The sequence below is a fragment of the Macaca nemestrina genome, chromosome 8 (genome assembly GCF_043159975.1).
Source record: "Macaca nemestrina isolate mMacNem1 chromosome 8, mMacNem.hap1, whole genome shotgun sequence".
In the NCBI taxonomy this organism is placed as follows: Eukaryota; Metazoa; Chordata; class Mammalia; order Primates; family Cercopithecidae; genus Macaca; species Macaca nemestrina.
This window is the reverse complement of record NC_092132.1, coordinates 117,320,627-117,342,481: the sequence shown is the minus strand read 5'-3', so window position 1 is coordinate 117,342,481 and position 21,855 is coordinate 117,320,627. Positions and strand designations below refer to the sequence as shown.

The window sequence follows — 21,855 nt, the reverse complement described above, 5'->3', positions numbered from 1 at the left end:
TTTTTGCGGGGGGAGGGCGTTTTTATTTATTCTGCTTGGGGTTCATTGAACTTCCTGATCTGTAAATTTATGTCTTTCATCAAATTTGGCAAAGTTTTTTTTTTTCTTTCTTTGTTAGAGGGAGTCTCTCTTTGTCACTTAGGTTGGAGTGTGCTGGCATCATCTCATCTCACTGCAGCCTCTGCCTCCCAGGCTCAAGCGATTCTTCTGCCTCAGCCTACCATACCTGGCTAATTTTTGTATTTTTAGCAGAGACGGGGTTTCACAGTGTTGGCCAGGCTGGTCTTGAACTCCTCACCTCAGGTGATCCACCCGCCTTAGTCTCCCAAAATGCTGGGATTACAGATGAGAGCCACTGAGCCTGAGCAAATTTGGCAAATATTTAAATCATTATTCCTTCAATTTTATTTTCCTGCTCCATTCTCTCTCTCCTATCCTGACACTTCATTTTTGTTAGACCTTTTGATATTAGTTATTTTTCTTCAAGTTTTAATGAAAGCCTGTATATAAGATTACTTCATTCCTGCATCTTCTCAATTGTTTCTGCCTTGTGTTTGCCCATTTCCTTTCCTGCTTGGTGAGATTTGGTTTTCTGTTCAAGGATCTTTTTCCTGTCTTTGGCCAGTTTTAGCTTAGTGATGAAGTGTTGCTGGGGCGAATGCCTATGTGTACAGTTGAGCTGTCAGCCTTTTCCCACTGCACCCTTTCAATGTCGACAACATATTTCTTCCTGTAAACCTGTACTATTTTGCCCATTTGTTGACCTTTATAGTGTCCTGGTACAACCTGAACTTTGTCATCCTTTCAGATGGGCATGGATCAAATGTTGCATTTCTGTCTCCTGTCTCAGCTCTTTGGAAAGAGGGGAAGACATAATCTTCCTGTGAATGTGAGAAGGTGCATTGAAATGCCTTTGGTGGTTCTTGCTTTGGTCAGAAGTCACAAAGGGATTGAACGTCGTTTTGGCTGCTCCCACTTTGGTGATGGCCACAAAAGGGAAGAGAGCCACACGCTGTGTCCGGTTCTATGCATTTATGAAAGATTTTGGTTTGGGGATTTTTTTTAACTTTGTTCTTCAGATTGTATATTTCCTACTGCTCAGTCTTCAAATTTACTTACACTTCTGTCATCTCCAATTTGTTCTTCAGCCTCTCCAGTGATTTTTTAAAATAAACGTTTTTATTTTGGAATAATTTTACATTAACAGAAAAGTTAGAAAAATAGTAGAGTCTTCCCCTGTGTGCTATCACCTTCCAACCAATTTCTCTCATTGTTAATATCTTTCATTACCATGGTACATTTGTCAAAACTAAGAAATTGACACTGATACGTTACTATTAACCAAACTCTAGAATCTGTTTGCATTTTAACATCTTTCCACTAGTGTCCTCTTTCTGTTCCACACCCAGTGTAGGGTACGACTTGACATTTGACTGTCATGTCTCCCCAGTTTTCTCTGATCCATGATAGTTTTTCTTTGTTTTTCGTTTTTAATGACCTTGACAGTCTTGAGGAGTACTGGCCAGTTAGCCCATAGAATGCCCCAGTCTAGGTTTGTCTAGTGTTTTCTTATGATTAAAATGGGCTTTAGGGTTTGGGGCAAGATACAATAGAGAGGAAGTATCCTTCTTGCTGGATCATGCCCGAGGGTACGTGGTATCTACACGACACCACTGGTGGTTAACCTTCACCACATCGGTTGATGTTCTGTTTGCCAGGTTTCTCCACCTTAAAGTTACTACTTTTTGCTTTTCCTATTTTATTATATCCTTTCAAAGAGAGTGACTAAATCTAGCCCACCCTTGGGGATGTAAGGAGGAGTAAGCTCCACCTCTTGAAGAAGAGATTTTCTACATGCAGTGTTTGGAGTTCTTATGTAAGTATGATTTGTCTCTTCTCTCTTGTGCATTTTTAATTCAATCATCTATTTATATCAGTACGAACTCATGGATATTTATTTTGAATTTTAGGTAACAACTCAATACTACTTTATTTGTTTTGTTACTTAAATTGTTATTGCTTTGACCAGTAGGTGCTCGTTCAGTGGGCTCCTGTGTTCTTTTGAAAATCTTCATCCGTGTGTGTCTGTGTGTGTGTGTGTATGTGTGTGTGCGCGCGTGCGCATGCACACCCTTCCTTACTTTCTGATACACAAAATGCTCCAGGCTTACATTGTATTTTCTCTGTCCTAGCACTAGAATCAGTCATTTCTCCAAAGAGCCCTGGGCTTATGTTTATTTATTCATTCATTTTGGAAGAATTATATTTCATAACCAAGATCTGAGTGCTCTGTGTACTTATTGCTCTCCAGTTGATTTTTTTTTAATTTCAGGTGTTTATTTTTTAATTTTAGAATCTCATTTGTTTCTTTTTATATTTTATATTTTATATTTCTCTGCTGAGATTTCCTATTTATTTATTTATTAAAAGCATATTTTCCCTTACATCCCTGAGCATAGTGGCTTTAAAACCCTGTTCTGCTAGTTCCACCATTTGGTAATATTAAGGGTGGCCTCTAATGATTGCTCTTTTTCCTCTTTTGAGTATGGGCCATGTTTCCCTATCTTCACATTTCGTAATTTCACATTTAGCAATGTTTGGATTCTATCCTGAACATTGTAATGATATGTCACAGAGATTATAGAACTTATATATTTTATATTCCTTGAAAGAGTCTTGATTTTTTTTTGTTGTTTGTTTGTTTGTTTGTTTTGGTCCTAGCAGACAGTTAACTTGACAGGAATCAAACTCCAAACTCTGTTTCTCTATAGTAAAAAGCAGCTGATATCTCTGTTCAGTTTTTTATAGATATAAATGCTTGAAGTTTGCCCTGCACTTACGTAGTTCAGTGATGAACCAGATATTTGGGTCATTTTTGCACATAATTTAAATATCTTCTCTCTAAAATATACTCCCTTACTTTCCAATTGCTGTGGTCATTCCTCTGGTTCTTCAGTCAGCAAAACTACAAGTTTCCACAGTTTTAGCCACTCCACATGAGGCCAAACTAAAGCCTACACCTAGTCAAAGAGCCATAAAATCAGGAAATTCACCCAATGCCATTCCCCTCTGCCAAATGTTGCCCTGCACTCTAGTTTCTATGTTTGAGGTCATTCTTAAGTGCTTTTAGGTGACTTTTGTTTTTGGTATTATGTCCAGAATCAGTAGTGTTATTTGTGAAAGAATTGGCCCAATTGAACCTACTCTGCTATTACTAGAAGCAAAACCTTGCTGCTGCTTTTTAATACTAGGATCAGTGTCCGCTGACCCTGCTATTATTACACTTTGGTTGTCTAGAAACAGTTTTAAAACTTAAAAAAAAAAAAATTCTATACTCTATGTGTTCAATAAAACACAAAATTTTATCAAGAACTTATTTTCAACATTTATAAATTTCACAGGAAACACATTGTACCTATGGCCTAGAACTCTCCATCTCCCTTCAGGAGAATACAGTCCAATCAGAGAACTAACTTGACCACAACATATAAATAGCAGCATGCAGCAGCGTAAATAAATACCAACCAAGTGATGTGATAATCAATACTGAGCAAGAAGAGTTCTGACTGGGCTCATTTAGATAAGGAAGTCCTCCTAGACAGGGCAAAAACTGAGATGATATTGAAGAGCAAAGACTTAAATAAATAGATAAGAAATAGCATTTTCTATGAGGAGAATAAAAATATGAACAAAACGCATAGTCTGATTTAGGGACAACAAGTAGCTCAATTAGGCTGCAACAGAGAGTTCAAGTAAGGAAGTAATGTAATACAATGTTAGAACAGATGACAGAAGACCAAGACTCCAAAGCAAAGGTACTTGGATTCTATTATCTTATAAGGGATAGAACTAAGATTCATTATATACAGATTATGCAACTGAAGAGCTCAGGACAAGACATAATAGATGTAACCTGCAGTTTATGTTGGCTGTGTCCTGATGTTTTACATCAGTTTTTACATTACAGTTTACAACGTAAACTATCAAGAGTAGCCCACATCCCTTTGGTTGAGGATGGAGTCTCTACTTGAAGTGAGTAGACTTCCTTAATGTCAAGTATCTGTGGAAGAGCTAGGTTTTAGGAAGGAATCTGGAACCAGCCTGAAATTACCCAGGAACTTTCCTTGGTCCTCACTCTCTTAAGTCTCTACTTTTCTTATGTTTCTGGGAGGTGAGAGAAAGATGAACCCTACCACAAAGAACAGGTTGGTACTGAAGCAAGGAGATGCTCTGATTATAAGCTCCATGAGATCAAAGACTCACTCATTCATGTAACTCAATACCCAGGGGCTTGCAGCATCTAGCAACCAGTGAACACTGAATAAGATTGGTCATATGAATGCAAATGAATGAGCTAGAACTTATAAGTGGATTGCCTGCTACTCTTCATGCTTAGTTCTCCTACCCCTCTCTTTTATGTGTGGGCGTGTCATTTTAAAAGTATTTTAGCCTATAAGTTTAGATTTGTGCTTTAATTAAAAGTGAACAATGGTTGTGAGAGTACAAATTAGTAATAAATCCTTGAGGAAAAGGTAAATAAACCTCCAGAGACACAAATTTGAACCTTAGGGAAGTTCTTCCCCACACAAAATATTATTCTATAATGTAAAATATGGAGTATCTGGGTTTGCTTGCATTATGAAGGTGGAAAATAACCCAATGGGTAATTCAAGCTATTTTTAAAATTTTGTTATTACACTAGCCCTGCAAATGCAGTATTATTTGCATATTAAATACAAGAAACATGAGGTCCAGAGAAGTTAAATATCTTACCCAAATAAACACAGCTTAGTAGGTAACAAAGCCAGCAATTAAAACCAGATACCTTTAAATGAGACATCAATTAGCACTAAGGACTTAGGTTAATAAGCTGATTGTGGTGTCATGTTAATGATACAGTCTACAAATGAAGAGAAATCCATTTGCAGAGTAATGATGGGAGGAATAGGCTTGTGATATATGCCCACGATGGGGCAGAATTGGGGTTAAAGATGAGATTAATAGCATCACATCTTTCTCCTCTTGACACAGCCCATAATCAACAGTCAACAAAGAATAGAATATGACTAAACCAGTGAAATTCAGACCAACCTTTCCTTAATCACCTTGGTTATCAGAGCTTATCATGGGCAAAATTAGGACTATAAAGAGACCTTCAGCTGTCATGATAAAAAAAAAATTACTACATCTTCTTGTTTGGAAATTCTACATTCCCTACTACTCCTTTCTCCATAGTCTTCCCCAAGTGCCCCAAATTAAAATTAAGGCTAAAACTCAGTCCAAAAAATCACGGACAACCCAGAAATCATCTCTACTTGATTTATTTCACTAAAATAGATCAATTGAAGGAGGAGGCTGCTGAATTTAGTCCTAGTTCTCTTTCATTTAATTACATGTTCAACAAAATTTATTGAAGACTTGGCTATATCCCACACATTTTTATAGGCATGCAGGACATAGATATTAATAAGACACACTTCTTACCCTCAAGGAGCTCATAGTACAATTACATAATCTAAAACCAAAGTGACTTTACTGTTCTTAGGCTCAATTTGCTCATCTATAAAACAAATAGAACAACTCTCAACCTTTTTCTGAGACGCTGAATATTCCCATAGGTGTTAATGCAGCTTGTGCTGCAGTGTGCTGTGAAAAGTAACCTATGAGAAAATTATTTTTACCTTTACACACTGCTTCATTTGACAGCCAAGAAGCAAAATCTAAACCATGTGGATGAATTATGCACTTTTCTACCAAATGCTCTGAATTCCTATGAGACCACTAGTGGAGTCATATAAAATCACCTGTCTTCTCAAGGACTGAGGAAGTAGAGAAAAAGAAGTATTGTTTTGCAGATTCAGTAAGGATTATCTTATTTAGGATTATATTTGTCTCTAAGTAACAGGGATTTAGAAAAAGGTCATCTAAATTAGGTAGAGGTTTATTTCTCAGTCACATAAGAGAATTTGGAGTAAGATAACTCTAAGACTTAAATAGTTACAACGTTGTCAGGATGAAATCAAGCTTCTTCCTACTTTTAGCTTCACCAAATCCAAGGTCTATAGTCTTTGTTCATTTGGTTCAAGACAGTTGCCATAATTGCAGCTGTCACATTCTTTTCCAAGTAGCAAGATGTGTAGAGAAAGGTGAATAAGCACGCTCCCTTCTACATTACCAATCCATTTGCATCCCATTGGTCAAAACTGAGACACAGCCATGCTTCACTGCAAGGGAGGCCAAGAAATTTAGTCTTTAGCCAGGGGACAACGTGCCTACCTAAATGTACAACTTCCTTCAAGAAAGAAAAATGGAACAAATATTTTAAGGCAACTTAGCAGTCTCTATCACAGGAAGCATCAGAAATATATTGTTAAATATTCATTGACGACTCCTGTAGGTCTACTTTCTTCTTTTAGAGCTGCCACCTACTACTTTAGGATAACCTTAATTCTTAGCCAATGGTTTTCAAACCTTAGCTTGCATCAGAATCACCCGGAGGACTTGTTAAAACACACATTGCTGAGCCCCAGCTCTAGAGTTTCTTGTTTAGTAGGTCTGAGGTGGGGCCAGATAATTTGTATTTTAGTAAGTTTCCAGGTGATGGTGATGCTGCTGGTCTGGCAACAGCACCTGAGAATGACTGCTCTAAGCAAATTGACAAGACAGGACCAAAAGGAAAAAGGAAGAAAGCAAAAGATCATGAGTATTAATGACGAAATGGGCAATAGAGAGTAGACTTGATATAAATAATAATAATATCAAGCCATGAGATAGAAACACTTTAAGTCAGGACCTCTAACCCACCTACTAGGCCTCAGAAGAGTTCTTCTAGAGTTCCAGTACATTTTGGCTCATAACATAACCCAGATGCTGTTGCTCAAGAGATCCTGAGTGTGACTGTGACCTGACCTGCTCGACGTGCCTTTTTGGAATCAGCAGAGACTACACTTTATTGGTCCAATTTGCTGAAGTCTGATTTCTTCCTTACTTCTGACATACCATCTATTGTCCCATTGGAATTGCTGGCCTATGACCTGCCTGGGATATTTAGCTCAGTTTTTCCTTGGGAGGGTAGAATGCTGACAATGAAGTATCCATAATCAGCTTCCTCTCTCCCACAGTCTCACGAAATCAATCAACTGGGGACTCCTGCTTTCCTTGTCATCTCTCCAGAGCCCCCTAATAATGACATCTTCCATATGAGGGGCTGCCAGCAATGATAAGTCAGAAAATTCTAACCACTGATCAAGAAAGACAACAACATTGTCTAGTTGGGTGGAGCATCTTACTTTATCATTGGGGGCTTCTTTCACCATTTGTTTCACATGTGTTCTTCCCCCCGAAACAAAAATTTACTTATGACTATGTGCATATGATTTTGATCTTACTCTTGTTAGTACATGCTATTGGCCTACTCTAGTTATTTGTGTATATCCCCTCTCCTCCAGCTCTTATGAGCATCCGAGGCATCCAGCGCAGTGCCTGACATCTAGGCCATCAATAAGTACTAGATGGTTGATGCTGGGCTTGGGGTTTTTCCACACACACGGTTTGTCAACAGAGCCTTGAGATTCTCTGCTGGCAGCCATGCCACAAGCTCCAGGCCTTTCCTCCACCTGCAAGCACCAGCAGCCACAGGATGTAGCCACTTTCTCATTGCCCCTTCTCTCATCTGAAATTAGATAGTGCTCTAAACACTGGACATACTACTTTTGGAAGAGTGCCAGACCCCAAGCAGGCCTTTGGCAGGAACAAACACAGATAAAAGGAGTAGAATATAAATTGCTAAAGATTTTCTGTCCAGGAGGAATAGCAGGTAACTGAACTATACCAAAGGAACCCCAAAGGCAGCAGCAATCGTAGAGATTGATCCTGACCTAATGGGTCATTGAGTGCTCAGTGTGAAGCAGACTTACCCTGCTGCCCTGTGTGTGTGTGGCAGATAGGGCATAGAATTTGACTCAACACTTTCGTTCCCTCTCTGACTCATTTTGCTATAAATTGTCACCTCCTTCACAAAACTGCCCCATCAAAGATCCTGTGGAAATGATTTACCGAGAGATTTCTCAGGGAAGTGAGAAGAATCAAGAAAATATCAAGGCTTTAACAGCCTTGCTTCTTCCTTCTTCTTCCTGTTATTCCTTTTGGCATTAGAAACCTAAAGCTCAGCCAGAAAGCACAAACAAATGAAGTTTTAAAGTCACCGATACCTCAGGTGCCAGGCTGTCTATGGAAAATGAAATTGATCTGTTTTAAAGACTTGATTGGGCTTAGAAAGATAGTTCCCTGAGCTCCATTCATCTGCCTTAATCAGCTGCATTCTTTTTCAGTCTCATTTCACTTTTCTTGCCACAGGGATAAAGTGAGTGAGAACAATAAAAAAGGGAAGGAGTGAAGAAGGGATAGAAGGAATTAAAGGGCTCCGGAGTGAATAGGTAATTTGACTCACTATTTACATTGCTGGTGGAGATATTTAAACAGTTGGCCTACTGATGACCCTTTAAATTGAGATTTTAGAGAAATTCTTAAAATCAAATAAACTTTGGAGTAATGAAGACTGTTTCATAGATTCTAAACTAATCCAGGTGTTCAGACTAGGAAGGGGTTCGGCAGGGGTCATTACTGGGGAGGGAGTTGAAAAGATAGTTCTTCTTTTTCCTTTTTAAAGACAGTTGTTATAAACTATCAAAAATTTACAGCAGTCTGTTATGTGCAAAATCACATACTGGGCAATTAAAATATAGTTGGTGGAAAATAGAGTATAGAACACATAGACAAATGTTACATTTTTTTATGTTCAAATGGTAAGCACATATATAATATGTTGCAGAGGAAGATATTACTATGGAGTGTGTTGTTCAAAAAAGATTTCATATACCAAGTGAGATTCTATAGGGTCTTGGGTGATACATAAACTTCAGATAGACCGAGGGGAGGTAGTTATTTTTCTAGAAAAAGGAAAAGGCATAAGATTCGATAAAGGGAGAGAGAGGACACTACAGATTACTGTGTTAATAGCTACTTAGCAAAGTAATGAGCAGAATCCCATGGGGAATTTGGGGGTAAGATGTTAATGTTCAGTGAAGATTTATAAAATCTCCCTCCTACATATTGACCAAAAGAATGAAAAATAAGCAAAATAGAGAAAAATACTTTTTTACTCATTATTGTGATTAATGATCCTGGAGAATAATCTTACTTTGTGTCACAAACTCTGACAAATACATATAAGATACAATTTGGTCCAAATGGAAATGAGTCATCAAAGGCTGACAACCCACACCCACTTTCCAAGAAATCTATGCAGTGCTGTAGGAAGATGAAAAGAAATTCTATATAATAATTTCCACAAGAATCTAATCCCAAATTTATTAAAATGAAGACGGGGTATATGAACAGGCTACAGTCAAAAAAGCAAACACCTTACCCTGATTTTCTTTCTGCACTGAGGTCAAACATGCCTTATAAACCCAACTTTTGGATCAGAAGGTTAGATAGTCACGCCACATTTTTTTTTGTCTAACATTACTTTCTAATGGTGGCATAGGCTGCCTCTGCAAAAAAGACAAACTCTTCTTAATATGTAGAAACATGATTTGAGGTAGAAACACCTCTAGTACAGGTGTTTCCACTGCGATATGAAGTCTGAATTTGCACACTAAGTTCCTTAGCTGCCCATGGCTAGACCTCCTCACCCAGTAACTACTGAACAACTGAATTAATCATTCCAATCCCCCAACTAGACTCCATTTAAAATATAAAGGGAGGATTAGAATACTGTGTAAGCAAACTAAAAATAGAAAAAGGAAGAACCTACTCCAGTCATGCAAATATAGCCAAAAAGAGCTTCTGTCATGAAAAGGTAATGAACAGGAAAACAAATGAAACAAGCAAGCAAACACAGAAGCTATGCAAAAATTCTGCATGACAAATGTATATACACAAAGCATAAAAATGAATATAAATTGTAAGTTTTAGATTAAATTCATCCTCTGGAATAAGATTTAGTAAGAAAATATTAGGAAAATGTAGACAACATCATGCTTTTAAAGAAATTAAAGAAAATGGACTTTATGAAACAAATTGAGTGAGATAATTAGTAGACTGAGTTTTTAAAAGAGTTGCTAGAAATTAATAAACAATTTATTATGATAATGCCATTGCATTTAAGTGACATAAAAATTTAGCAAAGATCAGAATTAACAATACAATGATAGAATCAGGTATACAAATTGAAATTTTAGAGAAAATTTTAAAACCAAATAAAGTTTGCAGTATGAAGACTATTTTGTAGATTCTAAATGAATTCAGGTTTTACGACTAGTAAGGGGTTGGGCAGGGGTCATTACTGGAGAAGGAGCAGGCTTACAGCAAAGGCATCTAGACCGTAGGGAAAACTCACAAAACACTAAAAGTAGTAATATGTATGGAGAATAGGCAGAAAACAAGCATATGAGGCCAGGTGTGATGGCTCACACCTATAATCCCAACACTTTGGGAGGCCAAGGCGGACAGACCACTTGAGGCCAGGCATTTGAGACCAGCCTGGCCAGCATGGTGAAACCCTGTCTCTACCCAAAATACGAAAATTAGCTGTGTGTGGTAGTGTGTACCTGTAATTCCAACTACCTGGGAGGCTGAGGCACAAGAATCACTTGAACCCAGGAGGTGGAGGTTGCAGTTAGCCAAGATCACACCACTGCCCTTCAGCCTGGGTGACAGAGAGAGAACCTGTTTCAAAATAAATAAATAAATAAATAAGCATGCATATGATTAATAAATAATCTTTCACGAGAAAATAGAGCAAATGGGACAGAAACCGTATACAAAGACATCACAGAAGAAAATATTCCTAAAGTTAATGAAGATTTCAAACTGCTGGCTGAAAGAATTTACCGTAAATATTGAAATTACCAACAACAATTAAATATATTTTCTAATAAATCTTGTTAATTACAACATTTAAAAAATATGCTACAGGCAGGGTGGCAAAAGTAACTTACAAAGGAAAATAGTCAGGTTGACTTCAAAACAAATCTTCAAAAACAAAGTATTCCAGAAGAAAAAGGCACAGTATCTGTAGAATTTTGAAGGGGAGGGGAAATGAAATATAAAGTTTTGTATATCCAGCCAAATTCTATTTATGTGTATTGACAATAGAAAGGCAAACTCAAAAGTTGATGCATAGCATTCCCTGAAAAACCTACTTGAGGATAACGTCTAACCAATTAAGAAAATTAATCAAAATAAGTCATGAATAAAGAATTATTTGAAAAGCATAATTTTGAGCATTTAATCTACATAAACACAGTGTTGGACCCAAGTAATTTTGTTAATTATGTTGAAGAAAAATATTATAAATATCAAATTATTCAAAGACAAAGTATATTACATAGAAAATGCTGACTGACATATAATGTAGTAATAATTTTTCTAGGAAAGTGAATATAATAATAAAACCCAGACACTAAAGTCTAAGTCACCTGGTTTCTCCATTGTTAATAGACAAAAATTAATATTATTTACCTTTTCAATTGTATTAAGTAATAATTATGTTTTAGCAATTAAACACATCAAATATTCAAAACTAGATGAAAATGTACAGTTCTCAAAAAACTGACCCAACAAGGAACATAAACATAGCAAAAGATACACAAGTGAGTGCAGATCATGTGGCAACAGAAAAAAATATTTTAAAAGAAAAATAAATAAGTAAAATGTGAAACAATATTTAAAAAGGAGAAAGCATAAAAGCAGAAAATAAAATAACAATATAAAACCAAATATATATTTTATAACATAAATGTAATTAATAACTTACCTATTCAAAGAAAAACTCTAGAACGAAGATATAACTTCAGGCTACAAAAACACATAGCTATAAAGAAGGCATTTATTAAGACTGAAACTAAAATGATAAGCAAATATGTAACAGATAAAGTAAAGCCACATACAACTGAAACAGAAGTAACTAGATTTTCAATAGCTATGTCTCGCAATGTTGAATTCCAAATTAAAGAATTAAATGGGACAAAAAGAGTCCTATTTTACTGATGAAGACATAACACTCAATGAATGTATAACTCTCCTTCATTCTATGTTCCACATAAAATTAAATTAAACTATATAAAATAAAAATCTGTTTAAAATGAAGTGAAAATTTTACTGAAACACACCAGGTATAGGAAACTGGAACACTGTTCAAATTCAAATATAAAATGCCCTTAATGTTCTAAACAGATTATACCTGTTCTGAATGATATAACCAGTAAAGTTACGATATATACTGTATCATTTCAAACTCTATATATCTAAATCCCATAGGTGATAAAGGTTTCTATTATTTATGTGAAAAATTTACATTTTTAAAAAAACGTTGATTATACAAAATGTGAAGGAAATTTAAGTAAATTTCAAAGATAACAATGCTTTTCTTACCACAGTGCAACTCAATGAGAAATAAATAACAGAAGTACAAATAATTGACAAACTTAAATATTTTAATCTCTAAAAACCTCCAGTCAATGAGAATGTCAAGAATCATAATTTAAATATTAAATAACAATAAAGAAAATACTGTAATCAAACTTAATGAATGCAAACAAAATTGTTTTCAGTGGGAGATTCATAGCCTTAAACAACCTTATTACCAAACAAGAATTGGTAAAAATAATTAGTATTTAATTCAAAAGATTTGAAAAATAAGTAAACAAATCTAGGGAAAACATAAGAAATGAATTCACACTTACAAAAACTAAACTCCATAAATTAGTGCTTCATAAAATCCAATGAATAAAACAGATAAATCCACTAGTTGTCAAGAAATTTAAAAAAAAAGAAAATATGCAATACTAGAAGTGATAAAGGGAGTATATTCACAGATTTAATAAAAATTAGATAACTGAAAAAACAAAAACTTTATTTGATAATATACAAGAAATTTTTTTTAAAAAAAGGATAACAAGTATTTTATAGCAAAATTAAAGTTGCTCAAATTTTCTCAACAAAGGTAAGAACATTTAAATTAATTAATAACCACTGGGAAGAAAAATTAAGGATACTTAAAACAGGCCCAGCACTGTGACTCACGCCTGTAATCCCAGCACTTTGGGAGGTCGAGGAGGGCAGATCTCTTGAGGTCAGGAGTTTGAGACCAATCTGGCCAACATGGCAAAGCCGCATGTCAAAAGCCCCCTAAAATACAAAAATTAGCTGGGCATGGTGGCAGGCACTTGTAATCCCATCTACTCAGGAGGCTGAGAAAGGAGAGTCACTTGAACCCTGGAGGAGGAGGTTTCAGTGAGCCAAGATCACACCACTGCACTCCGGCCTGGACAACAGAGCAAGACTCTCTCTCAAAAAAAAAAAAAAAAAAGAAAGAAAGAAAGAAAAGAAAAAAAGAAAGAATACTTCAAAGAAAAATAAGCGTCCTCCATCAAAAAATAAAAATAAAAAACAAACAAAGGACAGAACTCAAATGGTTCCAAACGTAATTAACAGGGACTCAGGAGTTTTTAGATGAAATATCTAATTCTGAAAAAACAAGGATTCTTCCTAATGTCTTCCTGAGGCTGTAACCCTGGAAACAGCCTGGACTCATGGCCAGCTAAATCAGAAATAAATTTTAAAACCTTTATTTTTCTAGGCAGAATCAGGAGCCTGGAGAAGGTGGACAGTTAAATAAAACATCAGTTCACACCTATTAAAAGCAGGAGAGGCAAAGTTCCTTGCCAAATTGGCTTGAAGCAATTGTGTGGCAGGTATGCTTTTAATGAAGATCATTTCTCCATCTTCCTGTTTTAATTTGATTTCTCTGGCAGAGTTGGACTTCCTTGGCTTGGAGGAAATGTGCTTAACTGCCGCCATCTCAACCCTCAACCGTGAACCAGACAGAACTGAATTCCTTCACCATGTGGGCAGCTTGGCGTTTGACTTTCACATAACAGCGTGGCCTCCACCAAAGTCCTGGAGAGTCTCCAGGAGGAAAGAAGAGGCTGCCACATTTGGCTGGAACTGGTCACGTGACGTGAGTGGCAGAGGCTTTGCCCACTTTAAGCTAAATTATAAACTATATTTTCTTCCCAAATGTGTGACAGCTAGCTAGCTGACCTTTGTAAACATCTCCATGCCGCTGTACAAGTGCTTCTCAAGCCAGAAGTGTGGCTGGGCCTACAGACTCTGCTCAGTTCTAGAGCAGCCTAGGGCTGCATTCTTATCTCACCTCTGGGGCTCTCCACATGTAACCACGCTTTTTCTGTAGATTGCATAAAAATGTCGTGGCCGTTTCATAGTTTTCCAGATAAGTTCAAAATTATATCAGAATGTGGAATGTCCTGCAAGACCTGAATCCAGGCAGTCCAGGGTTTGCTAAACATGTCTGCCTTCGTTTCCCATGGCAGCTGTAGCAAATCAAAATGAATGTCATAGTTTAAACCAACACATATTTTTTTCATCTTCCACTTTATGAGATTAGAAATCCAAAACGGTCTTACGGGCTAAAATTAAGATGTTGGAAGAGCTGCATTTCTTCTGGAAGTTCTAGAGGAGAATCTATGACCTGCCTTTTCCAACTTCTAAAAGCCACTGGTGTGCCCTGGGTCATGGTGCCTTCTTCCATTGCTAAACCGCATTACTCCAATCTCTGCTTCCACTGTTACATCACCTCTTCTGACTTTGACCCTCTTGCCCCCCTCTTACAGGGACACTTTTGACTATTTTGGGTCCATCCAAATAGTGTAGGACAATCTTCTCTTCTGTAGATGGTTAACTTAATCACATCTGCAAAATCTCTTTTGCTATGTAACATAATGTGTCCACAGGTAACAGGAGATAGGACCTGGACATTACTGGGGAGCATTTTTTTTGTCTACTGCAGTGCCTTCTATGAAATCCCATGGTACCTGCCTACAAGGACACATACCCTGGAAATATAATTCAACCAGGCAAGAGCAGCTACAATGTGATGTGTGAGTAAGATCCAGTGAAAAACAAGAGGTGCAACAAGTGTTAGGAGGTTAAAGAAGAGAGAGGACATCTTGTTTGGAAGTGGTGCAAGGAGCCATCATGGAAGGAAAGGCCAAGGAATTGAACTAGATCGTAAAGGATGACAGAGAAGTTTGCATCTCTGGGTCCCAAAGGGAGCTTTGAAGGCAGTGGTTGGTAAAGGATACAAATTGGCAGCACTTTCATCATTCTCCTTGTAGAGGCATCTTCAGACATACAAATACCAAATAAATGGCTTTTAAGAGACAAAGAAGTCAGAGAATTTAGCTTTGGAGTGGGCCCTCACAGTTGTAGCTATACCCACCTCCTTGTCCTGTCAATGCCAGATAATCTGTCTTTTCTTTTGAGATGGAGTCTGGCTCTGTCACGCAGGCTAGAGGTCAAGGACGTGATCTCGGCTCACTGAAACCTCCACCTCCTGGGTTCAAGCGATTCTCCTGCCTCAGCCTCCTGAGTAGCTTGGATTACAGGCGCCCACCACCACACCCAGCTAATTTTTGTATTTTAGTAGAGCTAGCTTTCCACCATGTTGGCCAGGCTGGTCTTGAACTCCTGACCTCAGATGATCCACCCACCTTGGCCTCCCAAAGTGCTGGGATTACAGGCGTGAGCCACCTCACCTTGCCGAGAATCTGTCTTTATCACTGAGAATGAGCTGGGGTTAACTGGGTCAGTGATGTGTCCAAATGGAGCTTCTATTTTTATTTGGAAGAGGCCTCTGCCAATTCCTCTATTCAATGAGGAGGGAATGTGTCCTGATTTCCTAAGTTGGAACTTGGAATCTCTCTCTCATGGAGAGAAGCAAACAGGAGCCAAACAGAAGGAATGTAAAGTGTCATTGGAACACACATAGATTCTTGGTTGGAAAGGCCTTCAGAAAGCATCTAGTCTTTGTTCTACTCTTGCAATCCTGTTTATTTTTTAATTGTTACTTTCAGTTTAATTTGAGCCATTGAACTCTGCCATTCTATCAAGAAATATATTGAGCCAGGCACACTCTTATTCACAAGTCTAGGAGGACATAGATGGGAGGAATGTGTTCCTTGCACTGATAAATGCAGCAAATTGAGCAGATCCCATAGCAAGCTGGCCCCAACAGTTTTCCTGCGTTGTGACTACACTACAACTCCTAATTTCTAGTCCACTCCCTTCTAGGTCATCATCTGACACATTAATTTCATCTCTTATAAAATTCTGTCTCTCCCGACTGTTGACCAACACCTACCTTAATTCACCCTTCAACCTCAGCTCCCTTCTTGTGAGTAGCTGAAGAAGAAGAACAAGGTGACCCTGGACCACAGCCTTCTTGCATTCAAGGGCTAGCATGTCATGAGACTAAGGGTGACGCTGCTAGGGTAGACGTTGTATTTACAGAAGAGAAAAACAAAAATCAAGCATGGTCTCTTCCTTGTTTGCAAGTGGTCTAATAGGCCAGTTCAAGAAACAAATATTAAACAAGTAATCAATCATGCAAAGGAACATACAGTAACCCCATATTCTGATAAACATTACAGATAAAGCTTATCTATATAATCCAGAAGAATGAGCAGAGGCGAGATTTACATTGGGCTATCAGGGGTGGCTGCACAGGTAGCTGAGAAGTGAATGTTGAATAGGGCTTGTACAAAAAGCAATTGGGAGGGAGGGGAGCATTTCTGGAACAGCACATGCAAAGATCCTGGAGCTGGGAAGAGCTTAGGTATTTGAATACCTGAAAAATGGGCAGTGTCACCTCATCACTCATCTGTCAATCCTCTCATGTTTTCCTTCTAGGGGGGAGTTCGCTTATGTTCTGCATGCCCATGTGAAATATCTGTTTGCTATGGAGTTGTAAATAAGCAGACTGATTGTATAAATGTGTAATTGTTCATGTCCTATAATCTGCTCCCCTATAATCAGGTCATAAACTCCTGGTGAACTGGCCTGCAGAGTTGAAAGATTCTTACCCTTTAGCATAAAATACAGACAACCACCATCTGTCCTAACCCAGATTAGGACTTTAGTCACACTCCATTAGAGAATCTAATGCCAACCCTCACTTAGATGAAACCTTTTTATCACTCTGCCTCTACACATTTTTCTTTATTCTTTAAAGATTGGAGACTAGGGAACAAAACTTGCAAGGCCCCAGACCCAGAGCTTGTGAGGAAAACTGGTTCAGGGGCAGAGATAGCCAAGGCCAGGACAGGTAAGTCTCCAGGAGAGGATGTGGAGGAAAAGGAAAAAGAAAACTATACCAATGATGTATAAATCCCTTTACATTTCTGTTAATTCCTAAACAATATACATAGACATTCTGATCCTTGTTTTACAGATTGAAGAACCTACTAATGAGAGTAAATGGGTAACTTGTTTAAGCTCACAATTACTAAATGCTGTGCTTTTGAACCCAGGCTGGTTTCCAAAGCTCTTGTTCTTTCCCTTAGATTAAATACTGTGAATCCCATCCACACCAGGTCATCAAGCCTGAATGAGACTTGTTTCTGCTCTCTGGAAATTCTTCTATGCAAGGGTTATCTTTTTAGGTGGGGAGAGTATATCATGATAGATGCTTCTAACTTTTGATAAGTTTAGTTGTCAGGGATATGTCAGGTCCACAGGTCCAAGAAGAATTGTCCAAGCTAAGGTGAGGTCCAGCCAGTGAATCACCAAAGTGGAATCTAACCCCTTGAAGGCAGGGGGGTCAAGTTCTCTGGAGGAAGATCAAGTTCCCTGGCTGAGCAGGCAGGCTCGATTTTCATCAGCAATCAAGATCCTGTTAGAATATGAACACACAGTGGTGATCAGAGAGGATATAACTCTGTGCTCAATCTTTAAGGCCAGGTTCCCCAGGAGGACACTAGCACTTTACTTGCAGGCACTTCCGAGACCTCCATTCCAGTGGAAGAGATGCTCCCAGGACACCGCTACATCTGGCTCTCACTGGCTCCAGAGAAAGGGATGTATTCTCTCTGACAGCTGTGGAGGGCTGGACAGGCAACAACTCCAGATGGTACTAAAGTCTGTATTTGGAATCAGGCATGTTCCTTTTGTTTCATCACGAGTAGTGTTCTATTTTCCCAATCCAGGTAGAGCAACTTGGAATTTTCAGGGACACTTCCTTCAGCAAAAGGGAGTGGTGCAGGCCACAAGGGACACCTGCCCAAGTATGTGAGAACAGGGCAAACTGAAAGTATTAGCTTGGTGCAAATGTAATTTAGGTTTTTGTCATTACTTTCAATGGCAAAAGCCACAATTACATTTGCAGCAACTTAATAGCATGCAGCAGGACCAGGGGTGGCACTGCAGAAATGCTGTCTAAAATATTCTCAAGTATCTTCAACATGTAAAGTCCATTTCACATGACTTTTCTCTTTCCTTCAAATTTGAGGCATAAGTGACATTCTAACAAGGCTCTTTGTTTATTCTCTAGAACTTTCTATGATGTAAAAATTTTCCATGTCTGTGCTGATTATTATGGTGGCCACATGTGGCTGCTGAACACTTGAAATGTGACTCGTGTGAATGAGAAAATGCATTTTTAATCTTATTTCATCTTAATTAATTTAAATGTAAATGCAAATAGCCACGTATGGCTAGTGGCCACCATTCTGGGCATCAGAGTTCTAGATACTCAAGCCGCATCTGCATAGCAGTTGTAATTTATTCAGCCTTGTATTCCCAGTGCGATCACAGTATCTGGCATATGTTTTGCCCTAAATAAACATTTTCTATATTGATTGAATGAAGAGAGGTAAGAAGGAATCATTAAATTTAAATGATCCTACTGTGCTAAAATGGAAAGACGGCAACAATTTCATGCTTAAATTTTGTCTCTACCTTTTACTAGTTGCATAAATTTTGGTAGGTTATAATTTAAAATAATAATAATAATAGTTGGTAACATGTATGAAGTGCTCAGTGAGTGAAATCTTCCATGAGTATCAATTGGTTTGATTATTTCAACAAGCCCATTCTTCAGTGGAAAAAAAACTAAGACTATTGAGAGGTTAAGTCAAATTTTAAACTGAAGGTCATGACCCATTACTGGGTGGAAAATTAATTAAGTTGGTTCTATCCAACCTATATATATGCAACATATGTAAATACATATACATATACAGTATTTATACATATACATATATACATATACTATATATGTATATGTATAGATAACATATATATGCACCAGATATAAATAACCTATATATGCAACATATGTAAATACATATACATATACATATATAATATATATAGTATATATGTATTTATATATGTTGCATGTATAGGTTATTTATATGTATATGTATTTATATAGTTGCATATATATATATAGGTTGGATATGTATATGAAGTTGATATGGTTTGGCTATGTCTCCACCCAAATCTCAACTTGAATTGTATCTTCCAGAATTTCCACGTGTTGTGGGAGGGACCCAGGGGGAGGTAACTGAATCATGGGGGCTGGTCTTTCCCGTGCTGTTCTCATGATAGTGAGTAAGTCTCTTGAGATCTGATGGGTTTATCAGGGGTTTTGCTTCTCTCTCATTCTCTCTTGCCACCACCATGTAAGAAGTGCCTTTCACGCTCCACCATAATTGTGAGACCTTCCCCAGCCACATGGAACTGTAAGTCCAGTTAAACCTATTTCTTTGGTAAATTGACCAGTCTCCGGTATGTCTTTATTGGCAGTGTGAGAATGGACTAATATAGCAGCATACCTATATACACATATATATGTATGTATATATATGACATGCTTGTATGCATATTCAAAAGTGTCTGAAAGCACTAGATTAACTAACTTTACAAGGCTATTCAACTACCTAATGGTGACTTTAGATTTGTACCCAGGCCATCTGACTCTAAGAGTTATACCTTAACTGGTATAGTCTACAGCTGCCTATGATTTTGTAAGACATGCATTTAAATTTTAAACAACTGACTTACACATAAATCTTAAGAACCTCACCCATCCATAGGTATGGGATAGGCCTGCACATGCATGCACTCTCTCTCTCTCTCTCTCTCTCTCTCTCATTCTCTTTCTCTCTCTCTCTCTCTCTCTCTCTGAGTAATGTCTTATATCTTTTAGATTCAGTCTATTGTCTCTGGCTGTGGACCAAGGAAAATCAATCCTAATTTAAATATCTCTAAATCAACCTAAAAGATTCCACTTTGGCACAGATTCCTAGTGCTCACAGATATGCATATCTTCCCTTTTCATATTAGGGACACTGCTAGGCTACTTTTCCCCTTTGCCTTAAAGTTAGGTAGTGCCATTTATTGGGTTCTGGCCTTTGGGGCATAGGTAGAAGTGTGATACAACATTCTAGGACCAGCCTTCCAAATTCCCCACATAGGCCTCCAGGGTCTCTCCTTATGCTCATTGACAGGCTGGATGGATAGAATAAAGTGGAAGATTCTGAAGCTCAAGGGGGTGGCAGAGTCAAGAAACATTCCTGTTCAGTGCTGCAAAGAAGTCTTGTCCCTGAATGACTATGTGGGTCCCTGGTCTCTAGCTTTTCCCTGACCATGCTTTGGAATGTGATGTAAGAAACAGTCTTTCCTTGTAATATGTCAACTATGATTTATTAATTTTTTAAGGTAGTTATCCCATCCTGACTAATATATCACATTAGTTGGTGAAATGGACACAAAAAAAACAAATCTGAGATGCGTCTGTCTACTCCCATCACATCTCCACTGTCAGTCACACTGAGAAAAGGAAGACCACAGTCCAGCTGCATTCGCTTCTGGGGTCAGGAATGGGTAAGAGGTCTGTGTATTGTAGTTTGTCCTTATTGTTTAGGCCATCAGAGGAGAAGGACAATGGGTATTTAATCATCTTCATAACATGACCTTCAGTTTATACAGTGCTTTGTAACTTCTAAAAGTGCTTCTTCAATACATTACTTTATCTGATTAAATTGAATAAGAACAAGTATACCCATTCTGCTGATGAAGAAGCTGAGACTTAAATATAGTAAGATTTACCTGACTCCTCAGATACACATGAAGGTCAAGATTATGATTTCTGTCTGCAGATTCTAAATCCAGTGACTTACTGAAGAGAAGGTGAAGAAGTGTGGGGCATCCGGAAGCCAGAGTTGAGGTTAGTCTACATGAAGCAAGTTCAAGCTCCTGTCTACTTGCAAGAAGAAAGACATAAATCATATGTGGCGTTCTAAACTTTCCAAAGTATTCTCATAACGGCCATCTTATTTGATCCTCATAATAACCCTGTGAAGTAAGCAAGGATGACATTATTATCCCCATTTTACAGATGAGGAAACTGAGGTCCAAAAATATGAAGTGATTTTTTTCCTAGGTACATAACTTGTTAGTGACAGAATTAAGAGTTGAACCTAGGTCTCCTGACTCCCACATCCAATGGTTGTTGGTGGATTGTGGTTCTTCTCCATTCCTGATCTCAGAGAACACTTTGCCTAGAATGATAGTTTCTCACCAGCCAAGGCTTTATTTTCTGGGACTCAATATCTTTTCATGAATTGGACATTTTTCTCACTTTACTTCTAATGCATTTTAGCTCAGGGAAAATCAATGATTTTAAAGAAGATGGAAAGTTTCCTTAAGCTACGAGCTGCTTTTTTTCTTATTCTTTCTTGATTTTCATTATCCAGGACCAAGATACATTTCTGTTCAGTCCTACAGTATTTGATATTAACCAGATGGTGTTACAGTGGGGAGTCGCCATTACTCTGGCAGGGTACAAGATAGGATGGATCAGGGAAGGGAGGGTACAGGGTATCACAGACACTTGGCTAAGGGATCACAGGCTCTGAAACAGCTGACAAGAAAGTAAAGATAAAACAACAACAACAGCAACAAACAGACTGAAGGTGACCACCA

At 37.8% G+C, this 21,855-nt stretch overlaps 1 long non-coding RNA gene across 1 annotated transcript in view; it reads right to left on the bottom strand.

Annotated features, from left to right (window-relative positions):
• Window positions 1-17,422: 17,422 nt before the first annotated feature.
• LOC139355871 (uncharacterized) overlaps window positions 17,423-21,855 on the bottom strand; it is a 147,320-nt gene continuing 142,887 nt past the window's right edge. The window contains exon 6 of the long non-coding RNA XR_011607107.1: window positions 17,423-17,758. This is a non-coding gene — a long non-coding RNA (uncharacterized lncRNA). The remainder of the gene's footprint in view (window positions 17,759-21,855) is intronic.